The 25,490-nt window shown below is 40.8% G+C and overlaps 1 protein-coding gene across 1 annotated transcript in view; it reads left to right on the forward strand.

The window, feature by feature from the left end:
- The first annotated feature begins 16 nt into the window (after window positions 1-16).
- RAMP3 (receptor activity modifying protein 3) overlaps window positions 17-25,490 on the forward strand; it is a 74,609-nt gene continuing 49,135 nt past the window's right edge. Inside the window, exons 1-2 of the mRNA XM_068396934.1 lie at window positions 17-128; window positions 6,711-6,893. The gene's annotated coding sequence lies outside the window, so the exon portion shown is untranslated. The remainder of the gene's footprint in view (window positions 129-6,710; window positions 6,894-25,490) is intronic.

The raw sequence follows: 25,490 nt of genomic DNA on the forward strand, positions 1-25,490 counted from the left end.
GGTTGTTTAAGGAACTTATTGCCATTTACCTGAAGTGTTTGCCGGTGCCGTTGCGCCTGGGGGCTCCCGCAGCGCTCCCGTAGGGCTCAGGTTCAGCAAGTCCATCTGTAACGCCGTAATTAACGACTGTAAGTAAAGGCGTTACAGGCCTTGCGCAGAGCGAGGGCGTGCGCTTGCCTCAGTGTCTTACGCTTAAATTTTGTGTTCCCAAAAACCTGTGGTGAAACTGGAGTCGTTTATCGAGGTTGTAGGAGAGCGGTAATTCCGTGAGCCAGGTTTTTTCAAGAGTATCGACCTCCTACTCGTCAACAAACCCACAAACAAACACGCCTTGGCATGGTTGGTTCTTCCCCTTCTTGGCATAGCTATGGCACCTCTTTTTTTTGGTAATAATTGCATTTCTCTCTTTTGCTTACTGGTGGCGACTGTGCAGAGCTATATCAGTATAGTTTCTAGCAATGATTATTCACATACCTGGCGAACATCTAAAATCTAACAAGACAGGGCTAAAAACTGGGCTTTTGGTGCTCAAATTGCCAGTTTGGCCACACACTTGGACAGACCACAGCTCTTCATAGGTCCATGAAACAATTACTTTGTTTTTAAGAAAACTTCTGACCCTTGAATAGGTAGTTTGTAAGCATAAAGCACTGTTAAATTCAGTGCGCAGTATTCATACTCTAAAGTGGTAGCAGTAGCTTGTGATAAGCAAATATCTTCAAGACCTTGGAGTGCAAACTTAAAATATGAAACCCACGGTTTTAGGGGACTGAGAACACGTTGTGTTGCTCTGAAAGACTGTTGATGCATCTAGATTGCCATCTGGCATTTGTCAGGGGTCTGTAGCAAACAGGTTGGAAAAAGGCATTAAAAACCTGCCTTATTCTACATTGCTAAGTTATAGAATGGGAGTCAGTGCCTTCCCTCAGCTCAGCTGCCAAACAAGTTATTTTTATTTTGAATATACAGTGGTTGATACAGTATCAATTTTATAATTTTTCTACGTACCTATGTACCACTACAATCAAGTGGGATCTTCTGTGAGACCTGATCTGAACCAGGTTAAAGCTGTCTTGATGCTGTCTGGTTTTGGCACCAGTATTAAAAAAAAACCCAAACCAACAAACCCCAGAATTTGTTTTGATGATTAGTTTGATTAACATAGGTATTTAGTAATGTGATGATAGCACGTAATCAGATTGCACATGGGAAAAATTAAGAGTATGAACGGTTTTTATTTAGAGCCTGTTCACTGTTTGGTTAACACAACCCTTGATTTGAATATTGTGTTGGTGTGTGAAATATTTACTGCCTTCCTCATCAGAGTTTATAAGAGAAACAGTGGCTATTGTAATCCATTTTATTCTGATTTAGGTTGGAGATTATCCACCTGACAGTGACCTGTCAAGGTAGAGGAGTTCTGTGAGGCCCAGTACTTCATGACTGACATTGTCTAGGCCATTGGAAAACAGATTAAAAAAGCTTGCAGAAAAAATAGGCATGTAAAATGGGGAGGTGGTGTGAGTATTGCTTTTGTCTGTCAGAATGTGAAATACAGGATTAAATAGTTTTTCTTTTGTGGTGGCTAAGTTTTATGGTTATTGTGGGGTTTTTTTTTGTGTTGGTTAAGTTTTATGGTTATTGTGATTTATGTTAACCAAGTTGAAAAATGAGATCAGTAGATTTGCTAGGCAAAGGTGTCAAGCACCAACATAGAGCTGGACAGTGAAAAGGAAATGCAAATAGTAAAAATCCAGGTTTTTTTTTGTTTGTTTGTTTGAACTGCAGGAGGAAAGCCTGCAAGACAGAACCCCTGTAATCCCTGTTCAGCCAAGGACAGTCTGATCATCTCTGACTGAGAGACTTGCTAAATTGTAGGTTGATTGTGTGGGTAATTAATTAACAGCATTGGTAGCCCGGATCTTAGGCACGTCCCACTAGACAAACAGAGCCTTGGCAAAGGACCATAGTCTGATCTCTTCAAACCAACGGGGCTGTGCCTGTCTTCTGAGTTTGGGGTTACACAGGGTAGCACAGTGAGTCATAAATTACACACTATAGACCAGCTGGGGCGTAAGCTCAGTGCAACTGTGAAATACACTGGGCACTGGGAAGGCTGTGCTAGCTGTGCAGCTTTTCTGGGAGATTCCTTCCTGCTTACATGTGAGGATGACTGTATGAAGCTGAAAACCCTCTGAACTCAGTACTGCTGGTAAGAGCACTGCTGCCTTTTGCCAAGGACTCATTCTTTACATGAGTTAGTAACATGAAAACCCTCCTCTTTACCAGGAGGCTCTCTAGGCAGAAGGCAGGTGGAGCAGAGCCTAGAGCAGATAACTAAGTATAGGGTCATCTGTAGGTTAGATGCATGGAAGAGTGAGTGGCGTAGGTCCCTTGCAGCACGTGTGATGTGAGGAATTGGCCATACTTACAAGTCACTTCTGCGGCATGCACACTAGAGAGCAAACAAGCACTGAAAGTATGAGACCTCACAGAGCATTTATGGAGCAGTTTCTGGGTAAAAGGCATTTCTGTCTGATAGTGTCTGCTATGCTGCAGAGAAATCCAGGTGCTGGCACGCTTAGGTTATTTGAAAATGGATTATGTTTTCTGCGTACTGTGTTTTCATATCCTTACAAGCTGCTAGTGTCACTGTTGGCCAATTTGTACCCTCAGGAATCATACTCCTTAAATACACTTTTCCTCAGGAACATTCAGTAAGTGTCTTTCCTATTGGTTTAAGTTGTCAATGCCTACCTTAAAGTCTCACAGGTCTCTGGAGGTGTTTAAGAAAAGCCTGGACATGGCACTTAGTGCCCTGGTCTAGTTGACATGGTGGTGTCAGGGCAACGGTTGGACTCCATGATCCCAGAGGGCTCTTCCAACCTGGCTGATTCTGTGATTCTGTGATACTGACTAGATGCTGACTGATATTGTCTGAATAGAGGTGCAACAAATTAATTTCCTATTTTTAAATATGAATTTTGTGTCTGTGTGCTGTAGTAAGTTGCTGATGGTGCTTAAAGGATTGGAAATTCATTTTAGTAGGATGTGTGCAGCCACAGCACCATGCCAGTTAACTAAGGTGTTGGACCGTGATGCACAGCATTTTCAGTAGGACTATGTGATAGACCACTTGGTCTTTCTATGATTTTTTTTTAATAGCTAATTAAGACACACTCGACATTGCAGCATGTGCGCAGTTCTGAATAGTTTTGGGGGAATGCTCTCAAAACTTGCCTTCTAAAAAAAAACCTTCCAGTTGCAAACCCTTTCTTTTATGTGATCTGCCAGTTTTAAACTGGCACAGTGTCACACGGCTGTTTTGAATGATTTTCTGGTAGTTTTCTTGTGAACCTCAGTTACCTTTTTTGCATAACAGCAAAGCTTTCACAGCAATTGATGCTGAGTTGCCTCGCACATAATCTTCATGTAAATCACTTCAGTGACTCTCAGAACAATGCTTAAAATATCCATCCTGTTTTGCATTTCATCTCAATCTAGAAACAATTTAGAGAGAATGAGAAAACACGTGTAGAACTCATTGTCATTTTTTGATCAGTGGTTGATTCATGCATTATGATGCTTATTTTAAAATATCTTTCAATAATTGAGAGCAGCCCTGAGGAGAAGGACTTGGGGGTGATGGTTGATGGGAAGCTCAACATGAGCCGGCAGTGTGAGCTTGCAGCCCAGAAGGCCAACCGCATCCTGGGCTGCATCAAAAGCAGCGTGGCCAGCAGGTTGAGGGAGGGGATTCTGCCCCTTTACTCCGCTCTCGTGAGACCCCACCTGGAGTACTGCGTCCAGCTCTGGGGCCCCCAACATAAGAAGGACATGGAGCTGTTGGAGCGAGTCCAGAGGAGGGCCATGAAGATGATGAGAGGGCTGGAGCACCTCTCCTATGAAGACAGGCTGAGAGAGTTGGGGCTGTTCAGCCTGGAGAAGAGAAGGCTCTGGGGAGACCTTCTAGCAGCCTTCCAGTACCTGAAGGGAGCCTACAGGAAAGCAGGAGAGGGACTTTTTACAAGGGCAACTAGTGATAGGACGAGGGGGAACGGTTTTAAACTGAGAGAGGGGAGATTTAGATTAGATCTTAAGAAAAAATTCTTTCCTGTGAGGGTGGTGAGACCCTGGCCCAGGTTGCCCAGAGAAGTTGTGGCTGCTCCCTCCCTGGCAGTGTTTAAGGCCAGGTTGGATGAGGCTCTGAGCAACCTGGTCTAGTGGAAGGTGTCCCTGCCCATGGCAGGGGGTTGGAACTAGATGATCTTTAAGGTCCCTTCCAACCCAAACCATTCTGAGATAAGTGTGGCATGTGCATCTCCTTGCTTGCCACAGCATCCGGGTGATTGCCCAGTCTGGAATGAGACTGTCTGTGGCTGTACCAGGTTGACACTAGAATCCCATGGGATGTCTCACCACATTTCCCAGTGTTCCCTCTCCCGCAAAGAGGGTACAGGGAGTTATGGCAAGGTTTCTCTCCTTAGTGTGATGCCAGGGGGGATCTGGCAAGGGTAGGTCAGGTTCTGCATGGAAGTCGTTCTGCGCTTTGGCAGATGAGTTTTCTCTAGAAACAGTGTAACTGCTTTAGAGTTACGCTTGCTTTTTTTGTATCAATTTTGGAGCTGAGATTATCTGTCCCTAAACAACTGAGTTGACTGCTACATAGTTTCTTTATTTTTTATAAAAGTTCTCAGGATCTTTAATAGTTAGATGGTTTCCATAGGAAATGATTGGACTCGATGATCCCAGAGCTCTCTTCCAACCTGATTGATTCTGTGATTCTGTGCTAATCATACACTACATTTATGTGAGTGTTGCTCCCATGATTTTCAGTTCTCCCTTTTCAGAGCCCCTTGCCAGTGCAGTACAGTAAGGGTGACCCTCTGTAATTGTACAGATTTCAGACACAGTTTGCCTGTATGTAAATCCAGGTGGCGAAACCATTTTTATGCCTAGAAATTTTCCCATAAGAAAACATGTTACTCTGTCACCTCATTCAATGGGTGCCAACTTCTGCCAATTTGTGGTTACTCTTCTCAGGTGGGTTGCGGTAGGAGAGCAAGAATTAAGGAGAGCGTGTCTGAAATGCAGTCACATGTAGGCTTGGAAGTCATAGGTGTTTACAGTTTGAAAAGCAAGAAGGTGCATCCTCTCCTTTCTTTTTGCCTGCTAACCCTCTGACCGAGGTTAAAAACAGTTCGTTCTTCAAGTCCTGCCTGCCTCCTCCTGTCAGGAAGCGCCGACCTCACCTCACCCTGCTTCTCCGGGAGGAGCTCATTGTTTTGGTGGATGAGCCAGGAACAGAGGCAGAGTCAATCATCTGCGGTAGCATTGTCCTTGAAAACCTCCAGGCTATGCCATGCCCCATCTGAACAGGACCCTGCATGGACTTGACTGACATTTTGAGGCTTTGCTGCTTTTAAATTCCAGAACACCCACTGAGATCAAACCGTATTAGCATCTCAAGCAGGTACATCTTTTCCAAATGTGGGACGCAGTGCAATATCAGCACAGAGAAGAATGCAGAGCTGCATACATATGCAGGCTGTAGCGAAATCAGTAATTTTCCATTTATAGATATTGGGAAGTTTATCACATTTTTCTTTCTGTGCAGTGTTACTTTGCATATTAACAATGCAAATCTGTAACAGAGGAAAGTAGCATATGAAATTTAGGCTAGAAAATATTGAGGCTAGAAAATGCAGATATACTTCATCTCGTACCAAACCAAGGAAGTAAGATTTTTTGTGATTGTCCTATTGAAATTAATTGTAATCATTAAATTAATCATATCTATTTACCTCTGTAGAGTGAATTTCACTCTTGGGTATTTTTATCATTCAAATTTCTGGCGTTCATTTCCCCACTTTATCCATCTGAAGCAGCTGAAATGACACAAATGTTTTAAGAAAATGGTTTATCCTCCACTTTTACATTCTTGTTTGGGTTTTTTTAACATTTACAAGGGTTGAATATTTATCCTTTTAAAATAGCCAGCACGATTCTAATTCGTGCAAACAACAGTACACTTAAGAAATAATTGGAAGTAATTCACATGTGAAACAATAAGGAATAATTCTGTCCAATTTGACACCATGTGATTATAACTTAACCTCCAAAAGAACTGTCTGAGAAAGCGTATATACTTTAGGTTTCCAAAATATCTCTACAACATATAGAGGAAGTAATTGTATTTGACCCACTATTGTAAAAACTGAAATAAACTCAGAATTCCATTAAGCTGATTGTATATGTTGCATATGAGTAGATGTGGTGCTTAGAGATACTGTTTAGTGGTGGACTTGGTAGCGTTAGGTTAATGGTTGGACTCGATGATCTTAAAGGTCCTTTCCAACCAAAATGATTCTATCTGCTCTCCTTCCTATTCCCCACAAACCACCAAGACTAAATCCACTGCTGGTGTGCGAACTGTTCCTGTTTTCAGTCTGCCTGAGAATCCTTTACCTGAATTCTAACCTTGACATCAGGGACTTAAGTGCAAGTTTAAATTATATTCTTTAAGAGTGACCATTATTTCTGTTTGACCTGGCTTTTGTTCCTTCCTTAAGTCGATATGGGTCTTGACGTTCCTACAGGAGTATTTAATAACGTTAGCCAGGGCCACCTGACATACAAGACTGAGCATTTGGGTTGAATCCTCAGGCTGTGTAGATGAACACAATGCCAGATGTTCTGTCCTTTTGCAGGGTCCACAGGCTTGGAGTAACCAGGGGCTACACCACCTACTTTTGGTTATCACCTACTGCTTTGCTACCTGGATTTTCAATCCTGAAAATGAGCTAAACTCAGCAACGAGGTTGCGGACTTCTCATTTCTCTTCAGGAATATCACGCCTTTCCAGTGACTCATGAGCTGATATGTCAACAAAGGTAAGAACAAAGGATAATGTACTACTTTGTTTTGAGTGAAAGTGTTTTATATAGGGTGGTATCATAATGCAAAATTCAGTTTTGGTGATTCTGTGCGCTGACATTAAAGGCCAAAGAAAGTTTCAGTGTGTTTGTGTGATATAAAATCACCAGTAGATGGTACTGTTCAACAAACTATAGTTGACTTTAAACAGCTGGTCCTATAACTGCCTTCAGGCAGGAGGAAAGGATTCCAAAGGGTTGTCCTTGTTTATATGATTTTTCTTTTTCTTAAGTCATCATTTTATCAATAATGTACAGGTTTGAGGCTTGGGGGAGTGGAGAGAATGTTATTTAATCCAGAATTTGCAAAGAGTCTTTCTGGTGTATTTTAAATCTGTAACGCTTTGAAGGGAGACTCAGGCTTTTCTTGGTTCTTTTATGGTGTGAATAATATTTTAGATGCCCTCCTCTTTCCTTTGTGTTCGTGAGGAGGCCATCAAGGCATGGTGCTCTGAACCATACAGGCAGATGTGCTGTGGCTAGGATATGAGTTTAGCTCCTCTAAGCCAGAGTCACGACTTGAGCTAGCAAGGTTCAGTGCAGATAGGAGGTTTTACTCGCTAACTAGCCAGAGAAGCTTCTTGGGCAAAGGAAATACACATTGTTGTTTTTATTTAAAGGATGGCAAAGCAATTTTTTTTCACGTGTAGTGATTTCTTTCCTGCAACCTTGTTTAGGAGTTGTAGGGGTCTCAGACCTTTCTCAACACCACCCTTCTTGCAAGCTGATAATGTTTCTAAGCTGGGTGCAGTATTCTGCTGTTTTTCCTAAGAACATACCATCTGTGTGTGTGTGTATGTTATGCAGTAATAAAACACTTTTATTTTCATAATTTTTCAACAGTGGGTATTCTCCTATACAAGGAATATTATTAGTAAAGCAATGAAAACAGTGTCTCAGCTATGTATGAGATACTCATATCCATGAGATTGACTCTTAAAGCTAGTTTAAATTCAAAATATCTATTTCAGATATTTTATTTTAATCATGCTCTTTAGAGAACAGCAATAGGCCTTGACATTTATTTCTATTTAATTTGTAAACCTCAATATCTAATCACTTGTAGGTTTCACTTAATAAAACTCAAACTCTACTCTTTAGAAGAAGCTCTCTATGATTTGTAGCCTAGGTTCTTTACAAGAGCAGTTTGTTATTCTTGCATGTAAACATTGCATTAAGTTTACAGACACTCATATAGGGAGCTGGGTTTAAGTGTTAAACTTTAGGGTTTCTAAGCAAAGGAATAATCTGCTTTCTTCATGTGTTTGGAGAAGCAGGACTTTTTGTACATTAGTTGTCAATGACATTAGCATTTAAAATTCACTTATTTTCACATGAATGTCTCTAAATATTGGCTGACTGCTCCATGTAAGACACAACATAGAAGACAATGAACACAACCATGAAGAACATAGTTAATACTTTTTTCCATTGCTGTGTTTTCTTGTCCTGTACAGCTTTAGGTCTCTTCTGCTTTGGATTTAAGATTTTTAAACTAGTGATCTTATTACATTTTTAAGTATGTTTTTATTATTTTTGTCAGGCCTCAGAGTCAGGACAGGCAGAAAAAGCTGTCCATAAACATGCTTAGATATCCCAAATACCAGAAATAAAAATAAGAAGAGAGACATATGAAAGAATACAAAATTAGTTTTAGAGAACCATCAGGTATTGGAAGGTTTATTTTCTCCTTGTACTGGGAATTGCTATTGCTATTATGTCTACTTTTTCCATCATCATGGTCAGCATAAGCCAACTATTTTAGTGGTAAGAACTAGACACCAATCTCAGTGTCTGATTTCACCTTCTGGTGTTCACATGGAGGTGACTGGGGAGGCTTTGTTCTCCAGGGTGTTCTGCTTTTATGTAGCAGAAAGCCTTTCCTCCCTGCTGTTGGTAGCACAACTCCTCTGCTTGAGATACTCAAATGCCAGTGAAAATAAGACACGTCTCAGGAGCTTGCTCCTCAGGTGTACTAAATCCTACCCCACTGTCACATGTGTTGATGGGGTTGTTGGTAGTTTTTGGACCAGAGCACCTGATCTGTCTGCTTTAAAGTAGAAGAAAGCAAGTGTTTATTTGTAATGCAATTTAAGAAGGAAACATGTTGCAGCTGATCCGGAGTTGGGGCTGGGCCTATTTTTGAAAGTGGGGCACAAGGGTAATATTTTGTTGTTATTACCTGTGTGCTTGCTCAGAATCCTTACACTGCGCTATCCTTAAGAAAGAGTTATTTTAAGAAGGGTGAAAATGGTGACCTTAGAGATGCTTCTGTATGTGCATTGAGTTTAGTTATCCTTGCATTTGTCTGTTCATACTTTGATACAAATAATTTGTTTTTCTTTTTTGCGTTTCCGTGTGGGGTGAGAAGAGAGAAGACCATTGTTTATTAAGTGTGGTGCACAGTGTGTTTATTTTCATCCCATGTTCTTAACTTCCTCTAGCCAAATCTAAGGCAAAAGTCATGAGAGAGGTCATATATATGCCTCCTTCACCTCAAAAACTCTGCCTTTGAGTGCCAAAGGGGACTGTGTGTCAATGAGAGGGCTTTTTGCAGCCAGCATCACTGCTGAAATCTGAATGCTTGTACTCTTTCGGACTCATGGTGAGCTGCTGCTGGAGCTCTGTTCTTTATTACATGAGGATTACTCCAGACACATCAGCTGAACTAAAAATACTACTGAGTCATTTACTGTTGGTATTTTTTAAAATTTTCTGCTAGTCTGTGCAGTCACTAAATAAATGTGTAAGATTATACTACTTGAAGGAGACATATGTATAAACCTAATGCCAGTCAGAGTCGTAACTGAATATACCAAGGGGTCCCGTGTAGCTTGAATTAGGAGCATATTAGGCTAATCATTAAGAATCATGTAACTGAATAAATTATATCAATTTGCCAGCCTCTTCTGAGCTCACTCTGCACATCCAATTAATGCTAAAACCCATGCTAGAAACTACTATTGACTTATATGGGTTAAATTAAGAGTGTGTGGGTGGAAATTTTAAAACGTTTTTCCTGCTGAGGTATAACACATTTGAGCAGTTCAATGCTGTATATAAACAGAGTAGCTCCCTGCACTGTTTGATTTCAATGACACCATTTATCCATCTAAAGTTGGAGACATTTGAAAGTATCGGGATGTTTGACAATGAGACCTGTAGCCTGTTTTGTTGCTCTAAAATATGATCTTAGGAATATCTATGGACACAATTGTATGGTCTTGCAGGTAAACAAGGAGTTAAGGATAAAATCTAGTTGTTTGAGTTTGAAAATGTAAAGTGCAACCATGGCCTTTTAAAAGGAATGTGCCAAATCCTGAACCCCAGGGTAAAAGTCGAGTCTTTTAATTCCTTGTGCCCCCAGATAATAAGTTATGTCCAAAAAAACCTCTTTCAAAGCTTCTTTTCAGAGCCAAATGCCCTTTAGTAAGCCTGTGCCTCTGTTTTCCTTCTTTGCTCTTGTTTTATGAAAAAGATTTCTTTTAGCTCTGTAGAATACAAGAAGAGGTTATCTCTGCAGGTCCACATCTCTTAACTTTAGGGAAATGCTGGAGGACCTGGGTTATAAGCATTTGTTTCCTACTGTTCAGTTTTATAAGCATCATTTTTAAATCTAGAAATTCCAGTGTCCAGACAAAGAGATTTCACTCTTCCTTAAGAAACCTAAAAAACTTTGATTGCAAGAGCCCTTTCAAGGTAGCAACAACTTTTTCTATGCATTTGCTGAAAAATCATTGGAAGTGCCATGCTGTTCTAAAGCAGCTTCCACCCGTCCGTGGTGGTAACAGATTACAGCAAATTGTCTTGCACTCGGTTTTCCCACAGGAAGTTTTTGTGCTATATTTGAATCAGGAAACATTCTATGAACAGTTTTAATCCATAGTGTGCCAAGAGGTAGGAATGGTGATGGAGTCCATGGAAAACGTCTACAGTCTCAGCTAACGTGACTTTTCTTCCTCTACACACCTGTTTCTTACGGTGAATATTTTCAGCAACATATTTTTGCAGTAGCATTTCAGTCTTCTGTCAGGCTTGTGCCCTTGTGCTCTCAAAAGATTAAATAATTTTAATTTTGTCCCTCTTGACAGTAAACAGGTGCACATTATTTACTCTTGTACTCATAAAAGTCGGTCAGGAATAATCACATTTGACTGAGTTTCAGGAATTAGAGATGCTCTGAGGCTTTTTATTGAAAATCACATTGCTGTGTATTCACCTATGAATGCAGGTGAATACATGAGCATACAGAATACTTTATTATTTATTATTAATACTTTAATAGACCAAGTTCAGAGCAATATGGTTTTCCGCAACAATATCAAAGCCACAGTAAAACTAACAAAAAACCTCCTTGAGTAACAAGAGCACCACCTTCTAGCACTGAAGATGAGAGGTAACAAAAAGCTGAGTGGCTTTAGGAATTATTACCTTTCCTAGAGGTAATATCAAAAGCTTGCACCTTTTCTGGCATGTACAACCTGTTTTCTAGTGAAAATAGGGTTAAAAGGCAGGATATTGAAAGAGATTGATGAGCAGAATTTGTGTAAAAGAGGGGAAAGGAGAAACCCACGAAGGTAAAACCTGGGGTCAGGGCTGAGGAGATGCCAGTAGAGATTGGAAACCGTAACAGGAGGGAGAAGCACTAGGTCTGCAAGGGTCTACGGGTGTGTTGAGGGGACTGTGAAAGCAGAGAGGAGCCCATGAGGGAGAAAATCTAGTGGGCTTTCCTGTGGGGCAGGTGCCTGAAGGGAGTGTAGTGTTTAATACATTACTCCATCCAAAATAATTCCTCTCCCAGAGTTACTTCTTTTTTTTTTCCTTTTAACTCCCCTCTTTAGTCTTTCCATCCTACTATTCTGGTAAAAATCTGGTTTATATAAACTCTAGATATATATATTCATAGATATACTCATGCCTATGAGTCTATACTGTTCATATACAGAATCTGGTATGCTTTTGTTTTGAAAATGATGCCTTATAATTTTGCATAGGTATCATAATATACTATGTTTAGCAACCCAGTTCACAGATCAATACCATCTGTTGTTAAGATTGCCTGACACACACCTAGTAACTTGCGCTGCACTGTAACACTTATACAATGAAAAGAATTTTTTGTTGTTTAAAGTATTTTTATTACTTATCTTGTAATAAACCCATCCTTTACCACAGCTAATGGTGTGCAGATGGATGTCATCATGCCACTTTGCTATTAAAACCATAAATAATAGAGAAAACTGATTATGCTACTAACTGAGCAACTGCATCTCAATTTCTATTATACTTTCATGGGTTCTTAGTGTGTGTGTTTCATTTATGTCTTAAGGCAAACTTATTCTTTACTGCAAAATCTCCAGGCTATGTAATTTCTGCATTCTCATCAAAATTTTTTCCAGTAACTTTAGTACTTCCTCAGCCAACACTTCTGTAATGCTTGACCCCATATATTTTGTGTTCTGACGCTGTTTAGAAGAGGAAGCCAAGGGACTACAGATTCTCCAAGCCAGTTCACTGCCCTTGATTTTGTGTTTATGTAGATCATGGTTTTAAGCAGATATGGACTAAATGCCACCCTTACCATAGTCACGCAGCTTCCTGATTGCCTTGGAACATGGGCAGAGCAAACTCATGTCTGGCTGCAAGAGACTGCATAGGCTTTCCCTGCGTGGAGATCTACATATTGGATCAAATTTCCCAGAAAAACAGGACCTGGAACCAATTTCTTCCGCATTTTTATGAGTTTTAGCTTCCAACCCAGACTTGAGTGTGCAGCTCCATTTCTAAAAAAGTACTGTATAAAATCATGTATTGTAACTAAGGCTTTTTGCTTCTCCTATTGTCGTCTTTGTCAGCTTCTTTCCACACTTAAGGTGTTATCTCCTCCATCTCTTGAAATATTGTTCATGACCAGTACCCCAAACCATCTGACACTGCTATTATGTCCAATATGTATCACCTCAATAGTGGATTAGGTATAGTTTTCAGAGCTGACATATTGACATAGTAGCATTTAGCTTTCTGTAAAATATTAGTGAGCTCTTTATAAGGTCTGTTAACAGACTCTTAGCACTAGATGTAGCTACATCTTCTGGCTGTTTTCCAGCCTGTTCCCCTGATCAACAATGGACAGCACAGGAAGTAATGAACGTAGATTGCAACACAAGGAAATTCAGGTTGGATTTGGGCAAAACCAGCTTTGGTAATAAAAGTTATTGAAGAATTGAAAGAGATCGAGAAGGTTTTGAAGCCTTCATTTTTGGGAGGTTGTAGTGAAGTGGGAGTTGGCCTCTTCTGGGCAACTAGCGATAGGACAAGAGGACACAGCCTCAAGCTTGGCCAGGGGAGGTTCAGGTTGGACATTCAGAAGAATTTCTTTTCAGAAAGGGTCATTAGCCATTGGAATGGGCTGCCCAGGGAGGTGGTGGAGTCACCATCTCTGGATGTGTTTAAGAAAAGCCTGGACATGGCACTTAGTGCCATGGTCTAGTTGACATGGTGGTGTCAGGGCAACGGTTGGACTCGATGATCCCTGAGGTCTCTTCCAACCTGGTTGATTCTGTGATTGGTACAAATGTGCTATAAATGTTGTGGTTCCTGCCTTTGGGTACCAGAGAGAGAATTAAATCGCCTCTGGATTGCAGCACTGTGATTTTATTGTATTTTAGGAAGAAAACTTCTGTCTTGTGGGGTTTTTTTTTCCCTTTTCTTTTTAAGCAGTTACAGTAGTTTACAGAGGGAAGAAAGAAGGAGACAAGACAGTGTTCATTAGAAATAGGTTAATACTATGAATGGTGAGTATGAGTCTGGTAATGTGCCCTGTTCATACCGGCAGCCAGACTGTGTTTAAGCAAGTCATTTTCAAGAAATACGTCAGAAAGATGTATGAGGTAAGACTGTCATACTGGTCAGCACGGGCGTTTTAAACCAATGTTTGAAGAGGTCAATATGACCAGTTCTTTGGGATGCAGCAGTATTTGTCACCTGATCAGAGATGAGTTCTTCCTCTGTGTTTTGACCTGGACATACCTGTGTCATAACAAAACTCTGCAGCAGTTCTCACCTCAAGGGGGAAGTCTGAACTCTTCCCAGGTAATGAAAAAAGAATGTGCTCTACCTGCTTATCTGCCATCACAAGGGAACTAATAATTGTGAAGGGTGAAATACTGACTACTTTCTTTGATTTGTCTTATGCCAAGGTTTACTTTACACATTATCAATGGCAAGTCTGAAATCTGTTATCAAATATATTTGATATCTATGGTGAGAGTAAAGCAGAGGAAGAAGGGGAGGGTAAGTTCCCTCTTTGTAAAATGTGATGGTAAAGCTGTTTGAATCAGACCCTACAGGTGAGTCTAATAATTACTTATTAATATTAGTAGGTACATCAATTTCTATTTGGAATCATGGAAAGATCTGAGAGTATCTTGTTATCTGTTTGTTCATAATAAGTGAACAAATCTTGCTCATTTAGAATGAACAGGTAAAGCTGCACTCAGGTGTTTCTACTTGCAAACCTTGAGTGAGTTACTGAAGTGCTAGTGCCCTTTCCTTCCTGGAGGGGAAAGCCTAGAAATCTCTTGGTTAAGCATTATGCTTTTCTTCTGCCTGCTGAGCTTATTTATTTGGTTCTTAATGATGTTCACGCTGTAGACTGAGGCCCAGCTCTGTAGCAATGAAGCAGCTCTTCAGTCAGGCTCTGTTGTAACCCATGTTTTCAGAGCTATCACAGCAAGGATTTTCCATCAAGAGCAAAAGGACTTCTGAGATGTTGACCTAGAGCACCTTTTCCATACCATGCTTGGGTGTAGCAAACGTTTATTGGGTGTGTATATTAAGGTGGTATTGCTAACAGTCTCTGCTTTAAACCTTTCCCTAGTGTTTAATAAAAAATATTCCTAGTTCCATTGAGCCACGTGTTTCATTCTCCATTTCTCCCACCATAGCACCAATGCAAATGTGACGCTGGGGTCTTGAGAGGGCAGGCCAAAGCGGTTGGGTAAGATGGCCAAAGTTGAGGAAGCGTGGCCGAATGCTCCAAGATTGATGCTGGCTCCCAACGGGAAGCCATAGCTTAGACAACTTTGTGGTAATTCAAATACCAGAGAAGTGAATTTTTTAGAACATCAGTGTCCCACAGGGACATAAAATCTTTTGGTTCCCAAGTGAAAAAAGAAGAAAATGCATTGTTTTATTTTTAACTGAGGGAGGCAGGGAAGAGTTTACTGAGGAAGACTGTAAGATGGCCGTGTTGAGTCGAAAACTCAGTTGTTGTTGGCCCTGCACTGATCATGTTTTTGCTCTAAAAGTAGAGATTACTCTGGGAAACGCACTCTGGGATCCAGAACAGGCTGAGAAGGAAGGCTTTTTGCATCTTCACTTGTAAATGATTTGCTACATGACTCAAGGCTAGTTGTGTGACTTTCTGGTTAGTTTCTCTGCCAGCATAAAGGATGTAATACTAAATTGTAAGAATATAATATTAATTTGAAGTTCAGGTGCTATATTTATTTAAAGTCTTTTGAAGGACCTGGAATCTACATGTAAATGCCATTATAAAACACTTGCAAGATTTCTTCTGTATCTTTAGATTATAGACCTGTTTTCTTTTTTCTTTTTCTTCTTTTTTAAGGGAATTGTAGCCCTGACTGTAACAGAAATTTTCAGAGCAGAAAACTTAAATATTTTGTATCCATGCCGCAATTTCATTCATTTTTTATTCTTCCCTCAACGTATTCTTTCCAGACCTGGAATTCCATCAGATTTTTAGCTCTCAAGCTTTCTGGTCATCTCTGAATGTACTATTTCAGGGTACAGGGACCCCTGTACCCCAGGGTACAGGGTTCAGGGACCGAATCCTTACAATTTTGTTTTCTGATGCTCTACAGACTGATTACTTCATTTCTTCCTAGCATTCTTTCAGAGTTTGAAACAGATCTGAGAAAAATTGAGTACCTTCCTGGTTTAGCCACTGAGTGGTACTGAATGGTTCTGGCATTCATCGCCTTGACAGCTATTCTTTGGTTAGTCTAATTAAGTATTTCTTGGACCTCCAAGCTCATCACAGGGAACAGTGATATTTGTTTTCTGTGATATGATTATTTCTTTTTCTGTCATGCAGTCTAAGTGAATTTCCTGTTTCTTAAATCCTTTATAATTCTGTTTGGTTTGTTTCTTTCTATTAGATTTGCTAATAGGTTATGTTTACTTCTCCCCTTTCTGAACTCTTTCAAACTTTTCGCTGATCACTGTGGTTTTTTGTGTGACAGATACTTTCCTCTCTTCCCCCCCCTCCTAATTCCTACTTTCACTATCCTCTTTTAGGTTCTCTTCCCTGCATACTTTTCTCAGCCACCTGTTCTGCTGCGTAGGCACAAGGCCTGTGAACATCAGTTAAAAAGAAACATGTGCTGAGTGAACGTTACTGTCTAGGATGAAGTAAGAAGATCACACATGGAATGACCCGTTCAGGAACAGAAGCACTTTTGCTTCTTTGCAATTTGTGAGCTACATGATCGTTGCTCCCAGTTCATGTCATTGGTTAATTATCATTATTTATTCTCTGTGTGCAGCACTCCTTGTTGGAAAAACTGTTTTCACTGAAATCAAAACTCCGTTTGAAAACTAAGTCCTAAGATACACGTTTTTCCAAATGTGCACCTTCACCAATATACACAGCAGTTAAAAAATAAAAAATAAAAATGAAAGAAAATATTTTTCTTATAATTTTTCTAGCATTGAAATGCTAAAACTTGTGCTTAACATAGAAGTTACTGACAGATCAGTTTGAGTCAGTGACTAAAACCCCACAACTCCCAGAGACACTTAGTCCAAAATTATTGTGGTTTTCCTCATTTCTTTGGTTTTCGTCTTTTTTCATTTAGTTGATTATCACTGGGCTAACCTTGGTTTAGTTTTGAAAATGGATCAATTTTACATTAAATCTCTTGTCTCTGTTATATTGATTTATAAACCACATATAATAGCTTTCCCCTCCCTTTTCTCCTTATAATACCATTTCTTTCTTCTACAAGTTGCATGATTTTTTTTCCTTAATCTAAGCAGAGCCTTTCTTCAAGCTCTGAACCTCTTGGCTTTCATCTTCAGTATCTTTTATATTCTTCCTGTCAGACTCTTTGTTCAGAGAGTCATCTTGGCTTTTGTTAAAGTGCATATCATAAAAGAAAAATGGAAGTCACCCAGTCCAGTTCTCTCAGACTATTGTGGCTTTGTTCCCTACTTAGTATTTTTCAATACTTCATCTATTTTTTAATATCAAAAGCTACAAAGGTGTTAGTTATTTGTATTAGAAAATTATACAGTAGCTTGATAGCTCCCGAGCTTATCTTCTTCACACTCAGCCACTGGAGAGGGTCCAGCAGAGGGCTACAGAGATGATCAGAGGACTGGAGCATCTCTCTTATGAGGAAAGGCTGAGGGAGCTGGGTCTGTTTAGCCTGGAGAAAAGACAACTGAGAGGGGATCTTATGCTTATAAAGGGTGGGTGTCAAGAGGATGGTGCCCAGTGACAGGACAAGGGGCAATGGGCACAAACTGAAACATGGGAAGTTCCATCTGAATATGAGGAAAAATGTCTTTACTTTGAGGGTGACAGAGCACAGGAACAGGCTGCCCAGGGAGGTTGTGGAGTCTCCTTCTCTGGAGATATTAAAAACCCACCTGGATGCGATCCTGTGCAACATGCTGTAGGTGAATCTCCTTTGGCAGGGGGTTGGACTAGATGCTCTCCAGAGGTCCCTTCCAACCCCAACCATTCTGTGATTCTGTGATTCTGTGATTTTTTCTCATTATGCTATTTGCATATTGTCCTTCTAAATTTGTAAGCCCTGCAAGAATCCCCTTCTTTTCCAATGAGTTTAAAAATGTTCTTTCTTGACCTTTACCCTATAGCTGTGATTTCATGTCTGCCTCTTACTACTAATATTTTTTAAATCTCTGTGGTCTCTTTCTGTTACTAGGATATTAGTCTTTTTTTCTGGCTCCGTTTAAAACTTTGTCTTTGTTAATTGTGTTGGATTTGAATAATTCTCTTCCACTGCAAATTTCATTATTGTCTCTAATATCTTTACCTGTATGGTACTGAAGATGAACACTTTTTACTTAGCAGTCCCGCCGGTCTCCGTGGAGGAGATTGGATTGCAGGTCATAGTAAGTGATCATCAAATTAAATTGACAATTCCCACAATGGGAACAAAAAAATAGTACCTGCGCTGTGTTTTGAGATCTTCAACAATCTGCAAGAGAATGGGGAAGTGCAGAGTAAGATAATGATCCATTTCTGTGGGAGAACCAAGACCCCAGGAGGGAGAAGTACCTTCAGTAGGTCCCCACTCCATGTGCAGTTTCCTCTCTATTCTTTGTCTCCAGAATTTATGAACCTGGCAGGACTTACCTTGGAAGATACTTTGGCCAACAGCTGTCTTGGGATGTGCCTGAAGAGCAGCCTGTCACAGCATAAGAGGTGGTTCTCTCTGGGGATTTGTGCACCCTTCTATTGGATAAAGTCCCTGCCTTGTACAAGTGGAGATATCTGCATCCAATGTGGGGGATGACACAGCAGAAAAAAAGAGAAAGATTTTTCTGATTTTTCTTTTGTGAACTTCAGAGAACTTCAGGACAGGTGGGACACATAAGCCATGAGCCCCCTTCCATTGCCAAGTTCTGCTGAACTGGATGAAGACACTGAATTTTGTGGTAGTTGTTGCCTCAAAGAACAGGCTTTGAAACCTATGTCTCTGTCAGGAGAGCACAAGAGACAGGGAGGCTTAAATTGGACAGGATGCTTTGATGCTACTGCAAACACCAGGAATGCTCCCTCCTTCTTCTGCAGGCACATTGAAAAGGTAGAAGTCGCAAAAGTGTTGGGGGCTCTCAGAGGGAGAGAGCTGGGGGTGACAAAAAGTCTTTAGATAGATGGATCTGAGAGCACTGGAGAGTCTGGTGAACCTCTCTGGAGTTCAAGGGAAAATACCCATTGTGGGGGCAGAGCAGGAGGAGAGCAGGTTATCTGCTGGGGGATGTGGGAGTGCTACAGGACTAGTGGTGTAGACATGTTGAAGGAGGAGTAAGTTTATGTCAGATCAGCTTGCAGTTCTGGATTTTTCTTCACCAACCCTCTGTACTCACGTCAATTCAAAAAGAGTACCTGATGGACCCCACATGAGCTGGAACAGGAATGAAAGGAAAAAGAAACTTCGGAGGCTCTGGGAATGAATTTGGCTATTTAAAAATCTTTCATCATTAGGGTTGTCCCTGTCATTGCTAATGACTTACTGTGTCTCAAAGAGCTTTAAGTCTGCTCCGTAAGTTTCTTCCATTTTAATGCTGTTTACGGTTGGGAATTTTCAACTGCTGCCTGCTTTGGTATCTCCATGTTGCCATATTTCTCCCTGTGATTTCATCATAGGTATGAACACATTTAAATTTAAAAAACTGAAGAGAGAGACATTCATGACACTCTTGTTTTCTTCCCTAGGTAAATGGTTAGCTTTCCTGGCTTTTAAATGCTCTCTGCACAGTCCTTGCATTTTAATGAATTGATGTTTTGCCTTTTCACTTCTAAAGCAATGATGTAATTCATATTTATTAACAAACAGGGATACTGAAATGCTTGTTTCTCTGCGGGGCAGTCTCCATTTGGAAACGTAACTTGTTGCAGCAGGACGTTAATTCTGCTCCTAACTCCTCCACGTTTCTTATTTGTTCATCAGCACAATAACACTTTTAAAAGAAAAATACATTAGAACAGAAAAGAATAGAATAGAATAGAATCATAGAATCATAGAATCACAGAAAGGTTAGAGTTGGAAGGGACCTCTGGAGATCATCTAGTCCAAACCACTGCCAAAGTAGGTTCACCTAGAGCAGGTTGCACAGGGTTGCGTCCAGATGGGTTTTGAATATCTCTAGAGAAGGAGACTCCATAACGTCCCTGGGCAGCCTGTTCTAGTGCTCTGTCAATAGAAAATAGAACAGAATAGCATAACTCCACGCAGGTGACCCTCGTGCCCCGCATCCGGGGGGAGGAAACTCTCTAGACTCCAGGGGTGACCTACCTGGCAGCAGCTCTACCTGATCCTGCCATTTTGGAGGCATCTCTGAACATGTGCAAAGGAGCATGGGGTGGCTTCTCTGCTCTGCTGAGGGCAGAAATTCTTTCGAGCAATTCAACTAGGGTCCACCTGCTTTCCTTATTGCAGAGAGGGGCCACCTTAACTTGCCACCTTTTGAGGCACGTCTGCTGAATGGCCTCCCCTGGGTGGGAGCAGCAGAGTAGAGCAGAGGGCACAGGAGGTGAGGAGACCTCATCACACAGCTTGGGCACATCATGATGCCACATCTGACCAAAGCCATGGTGACCTCCATTGGTGTGAGTTCTTGTGGCTCTTACAGTTGGGGGGAGCCTCATTTTCCTTCATATCCTTTATTTGTTTGTAGATTACAGAGGTCTAGGGGTAATGTAAGCCTACAAAGATGTCAGCAAAAGGCAGAGGAGGGGAGGGCTTTGAAGGGTCTTGTAAATGAAGACAAGAAGTCTGAAAAAATGAATTTAAGCAGTAGGATTTTCTTAATGTGATGAGCTGGTGGGAGCACATAAACTGACAGCAAAAGTGGTTATTGTGAATTGAATTAATAGAGGATGTGATAGAACAAGAGCTCTAGCTGCATGGACAGTTACACCAGGCAAGGGGAGAGGAAGACATGAAAAAGATCAACACTGATTTGTGAGCTTTAAGATGAGCTTAAATTTGTGAGCAGCATTTCGGAACAGAAATTGCCACTTTTACATCAGATCTGTGCTGTTGTTACATGTATTATTAAAAGAGATGGCTTTATAATCTATTATTTAATCATCATAAATGATTCATTCTGCTATTTCTTTGCTGGCCACTGCAAGAGTGACAGTTCAGGCTGTTACCACACGGTGTCTCTCACTGGTAGAGTTTGGCATCCCGTTATGACCCATATCATCTCTGGGCTGATAATTACTTTCCCTTACTTGGTCAAGATAATTCCCTTCAAAAGATTTCTTTGATTAAGTAAATCCATTAATATGATCTCTAGACAATATTAATGCTTCTTTGCTTGAGTCTGATGAGTTACTCTTTGGACAGCACATTTTTCTATAGTTCATTAAGGAAGACCAACATCTTTTGAAGTTTATTTTAATGCAAGCCCTTCTATCAATTAATTAATATTTGTTAGATTCCAGAACAAATTAATTGAGAGAAGTAAATCTGTGTATTATTATTGCAGGAAACATCCGTGCCCATCTCTTACACAGACTTCTCTAATGTAAATCCATGGAAGAGTTTACCTGAGGAACAGCCTCACGCTCAGGCTTTCTGAGCCCATCTCCCAAACCGTCACAACACTACCCAAAATGCTGATTTCATACTCAGCAAAATAGACAAATGAAAGCAATGTTGTTCAGGAAATTATAATCTTTTTGATCTTTTTATTCATTTCTTCCAGGAAAGGAAGAAATGTTACAAGAAATCTGTTAAATATATTCCTTTAAGATATGGAATTGCTGTCTCAACCCATGGACACAGCTTTCTTCACAACCTCAGTTGTAGACATTTATTTTATTCAGAATCAGAATAGCAATGTTCTGAAAAGTAGACAAGAAATAAACAGAGAGGAACATTTGGGACATGTACAGAAGACAGAGCAAGTTAAAAATACTTGGAATAATACTGTGTTTTAAAAGTAGCTGCCTAATTTATGGTGTGCAAAGGTGTATGTTTTTGGTTAAATATTTATGCTTTTTTTTTTTCCCTCAACATGCACTTCAAGCACTTTTGGGGAAGTATAATTATATTTTTGTTTAGGGTTGTTCTGTTTGGAGTTGTTTTTGAAACTCACATTTATTTGAAGCTCTGATGAATGATTGTTTGACTTTACTGTGAACTTTAAGTCTTGGTTTGGCTTTTGGGCAGGGGCACATTTCATACTTTCTGATACCTCTCACTTCCCTAATGCAGCACTGGACTTTTTACACTGGGCTTTGCCTCAAGTATTCCTGTTACCCTCGCCAACATCAGCAGTAAATTCCACCTGAAATCATTGAGCTGCAACTAATTAATGTAGTAGGTGGAGATGGTGAGTGTGCATGAGTGCTGGTGGTACACCACCTGCTCTACCTGTCATCCACTTACATCCTTCCTCTGATTTAGAAATCTCAGGAGACAGTGGTACAGAGAGCTCGCCTTTGGCATATTTTACATTTGTATCTACCGACAAAATAGCTCCCTATCATCTCGGTTAATCTAAGTTATTTATCATCTATATTAGTTGTTCACTTCCTTTCCATGGAACAGTTTGGTGTCTGGTAAATTTAACTCGTTATGGGGACTACTGCTGCCTCATTTTGTTGTTTCTGATCTTTTCTAAGTTGAAAACAAAAAGGAGCGATGGTAAGAAGAGATCCCGTGTAAGATTTCACTAATACTTCCATGAGATGCAGAACATTGTACTACTAGAGTTAAAAACAGGAGAGATTTATACAGCAAATCAATTAAATACGAAGGGCTAGATATTCTGTTAAAGGGAACTTTATGAAGAATAAAACCTTTTTTTTTAATTTCCTTTCTTCTATATTTTATACTTTTATTTGAGGATAGATATTATTTCATGTTAAATGATCCATAAACATACACTTTTCTTAATAATAGCTGGATTTTTCTTAAACTATAGGTTAATTCTCAGTGAATCAGAGACACAGAGGACAAGAGGACACAGCCTCAAGCTTCGCCAGGGGAGGTTCATGTTGGACATCAGGAAGCATTTCTTCTCAGCAAGGGTCATTAGCCATTGGAAGGGGCTGCCCAGGGAGGTGGTGGAGTCACCATCCCTGGATGTGTTTAAGAAAAGACTGGACATGGCACTTAGTGCCGTGGTCTAGTTGACAGGGTGGTGTCAGGGCAACAGTTGGACTCGATGATCCCTGAGGTCTTTTCCAACCTGGTTGATTCTGTGATTCTGTGACTCAATCCTGTAAGATTTCAGACTTCAGCTCTGTAAGATTTTGTATGAAGAGAAATTGCAACAGTGTTGTTATTTCCAAAAAAGAAAAAAACACAGGTGTGTGTTTCCATCTCTCTTCTTGTGCCTTTCTCCCTGATTTTCCAAGCTGAGTTACTTCTCAGAGACACAGCCATGTATGGAGTCAGTCTACATACTCCCTTGGCGGCATTTCCCAAACTGCTCAGACAGCCTGTCATGAAAAAACAAATGCATTTTCTGAGTAAAAATTCAGGGCCTCTAGAACATAACTGACAGTGAAGTGTTTGAAAACCCATAAATTAATTTTGTTTTTTTTTAGTCTAGAAGGAATAGAGCATTGTGTGCATTTTGCTAACGTTTACATTAAAAGCGAAGGCATGATTTGTTTCCCATGCCTGAGCCAAATTACAAAGACTTTCTGTTATGCTAAAGCTTCTGTCTGTTGTGGAAAAAGAAGAACAGCCGTGCACAACAGGAAGAGAAGATCACTGCCTGTACGACATACAGCCACCAGCAGCCTTGGGATGCTCCTTTTGATAAAAGAACAGCTGGGAATCAGCGAGACATCTCAGCTCTTACGGACTCGTGCTTGGGTCCTTTGATCAGAGCCTTTTGTACTGCTGGCTGTGAAACAAGAGGTGGGTGTCTTGGTGGAGGACCCTTGACTGGGGAGCTTCCCTCCAGCAGAGAAAGGGGAGAAAGGGTTATTAGACATTGGAAGGGGCTGCCCAGGGAGGTGGTGGAGTCACCATCTCTGGATGTGTTTAAGAAAAGACTGGACATGGCACTTAGTGCCATGGTCTAGTTGACAGGGTGGTGTCAGGGCAACGGTTGGACTCGATGATCCCAGAGGTCTCTTCCAACCTGGTTGATTCTGTGATTCTGAGACAGCGTTTACCATTCTCCCATAAAATCTTCTGCTTTCTCTTGATCTCCATCGCGACACTTGTGGAACCATTTTTATTAGTCATGGGTATTGGTGTTGATGGTGCAGGATATACAAGTAGCTTGATTTTTTTTTTGCATCAAGACAATTTACTGCACTAGAAACTAGTATAGAAACAAAAGTAATCGAATGCTCTGGTTCCTTCAAACAAAGCCCACATGCTGTGCTGGTGAGAAGGCTGTCATGTCATAGCTAGGTGTGTAAAATAAAATGGTCTTAGAGCTGCTGAGTACTCACACCTTGGCACCTCTGAAACAGAGTGCAGTTTGAAACATGTACAGACTGCTTAGATGCTTTGCTCTGAGCACGGGAACCCTGCTGAAATCACAGAGCACATTCACACACGGCTTAAAAACCGAAGTTTGAGAAGCCTGGCAAAATGTTTGTGCACTTCCCTCATCTGTGTCTGCTCTTACGTAAAGAAATGAAGATCTTTACATACAAAAATGTCCTTTTTTTTTTTTCTCCCCCTTCAGTTCAGGTAATACAGGCATAAAGAGTTTCAGCTCATCAAATTTGACTGACTTAAAATCAATTTGTCTTTTACTGTGCAGTCAATATATCACAGTGTGGCCTTTGAGTCACACGAGGAAGTCATTTTTTTAATGATTTTTTTTTAGCATGTTTGTACATTTCCTATATTGACAGTAAAAAGACAGCAGAAAAGATTTGTGTGGAATTACGCAAGCAGAATATAAAGGAGGAAATTATTTTAATGACCTGAATATGCCTTTTAGCTTTTTACATTTCTGGAGCAGGAAAGGCATGCTCCTAGGAGCACTGGATGGGAAAGATGGCCGCCCCTTGAATCCTGTGTCCAGTTCTGGGCCCCGCACTTCAAGAAAGATGTTGAGGTGTTGGAGCGAGTCCAGAGGAGGGCGACCAAGCTGGTGAAGGGTCTGGAGGGTCTGACCTATGAGGAACGGCTGAGGGAGCTGGGGGTGTTTAGGCTGGAGAAGAGGAGGCTCAGAGGTGACCTTAGTGCAGTCTACAACTACCTGAAGGGAGGTTGTAGTGAAGTGGGAGTTGGCCTCTTCTCCCAGGCAACTAGCGATAGGACAAGAGGACACAGCCTCAAGCTTCGCCAGGGGAGGGTCAGGTTGGACATTAGGAAGAATTTCTTTTCAGAAAGGGTTATTAGACATTGGAAGGGGCTGCCCAGGGAGGTGGTGGAGTCACCATCTCTGGAGGTGTTTAAGAAAAGACTGGACATGGCACTTAGTGCCATGGTCTAGTTGACATGGTGGTGTCAGGGCAACGGTTGGACTCGATGATCCCAGAGGTCTCTTCCAACCTGGTTGAATTCTGTGATTCTGTGAATCTGTGATTGCAGCACTGGCTGCAGGGTACCTGAAAAGGGGTTTGTGTGACGTCGGAAGGTTGCACGTTTGGAAATTACAACAGACTCTGGTTTTGAGGTTATCGATACAGCATGTTGTCAGAGATAGGATTCAGAGCTCTGCACAGCAAAGGGAATTTATAGCATTTCTTATCTGAAGGTGAATCTGATTTCTACAACTGATGTAGAGGCATGATGCTACTAAAGCAGATTTGCAGAATAAAAAGGTTTGCAGCCTTTG

Source organism: Nyctibius grandis, chromosome 3 (genome assembly GCF_013368605.1).
Source record: "Nyctibius grandis isolate bNycGra1 chromosome 3, bNycGra1.pri, whole genome shotgun sequence".
NCBI classification, from domain to species: domain Eukaryota; kingdom Metazoa; phylum Chordata; class Aves; order Nyctibiiformes; family Nyctibiidae; genus Nyctibius; species Nyctibius grandis.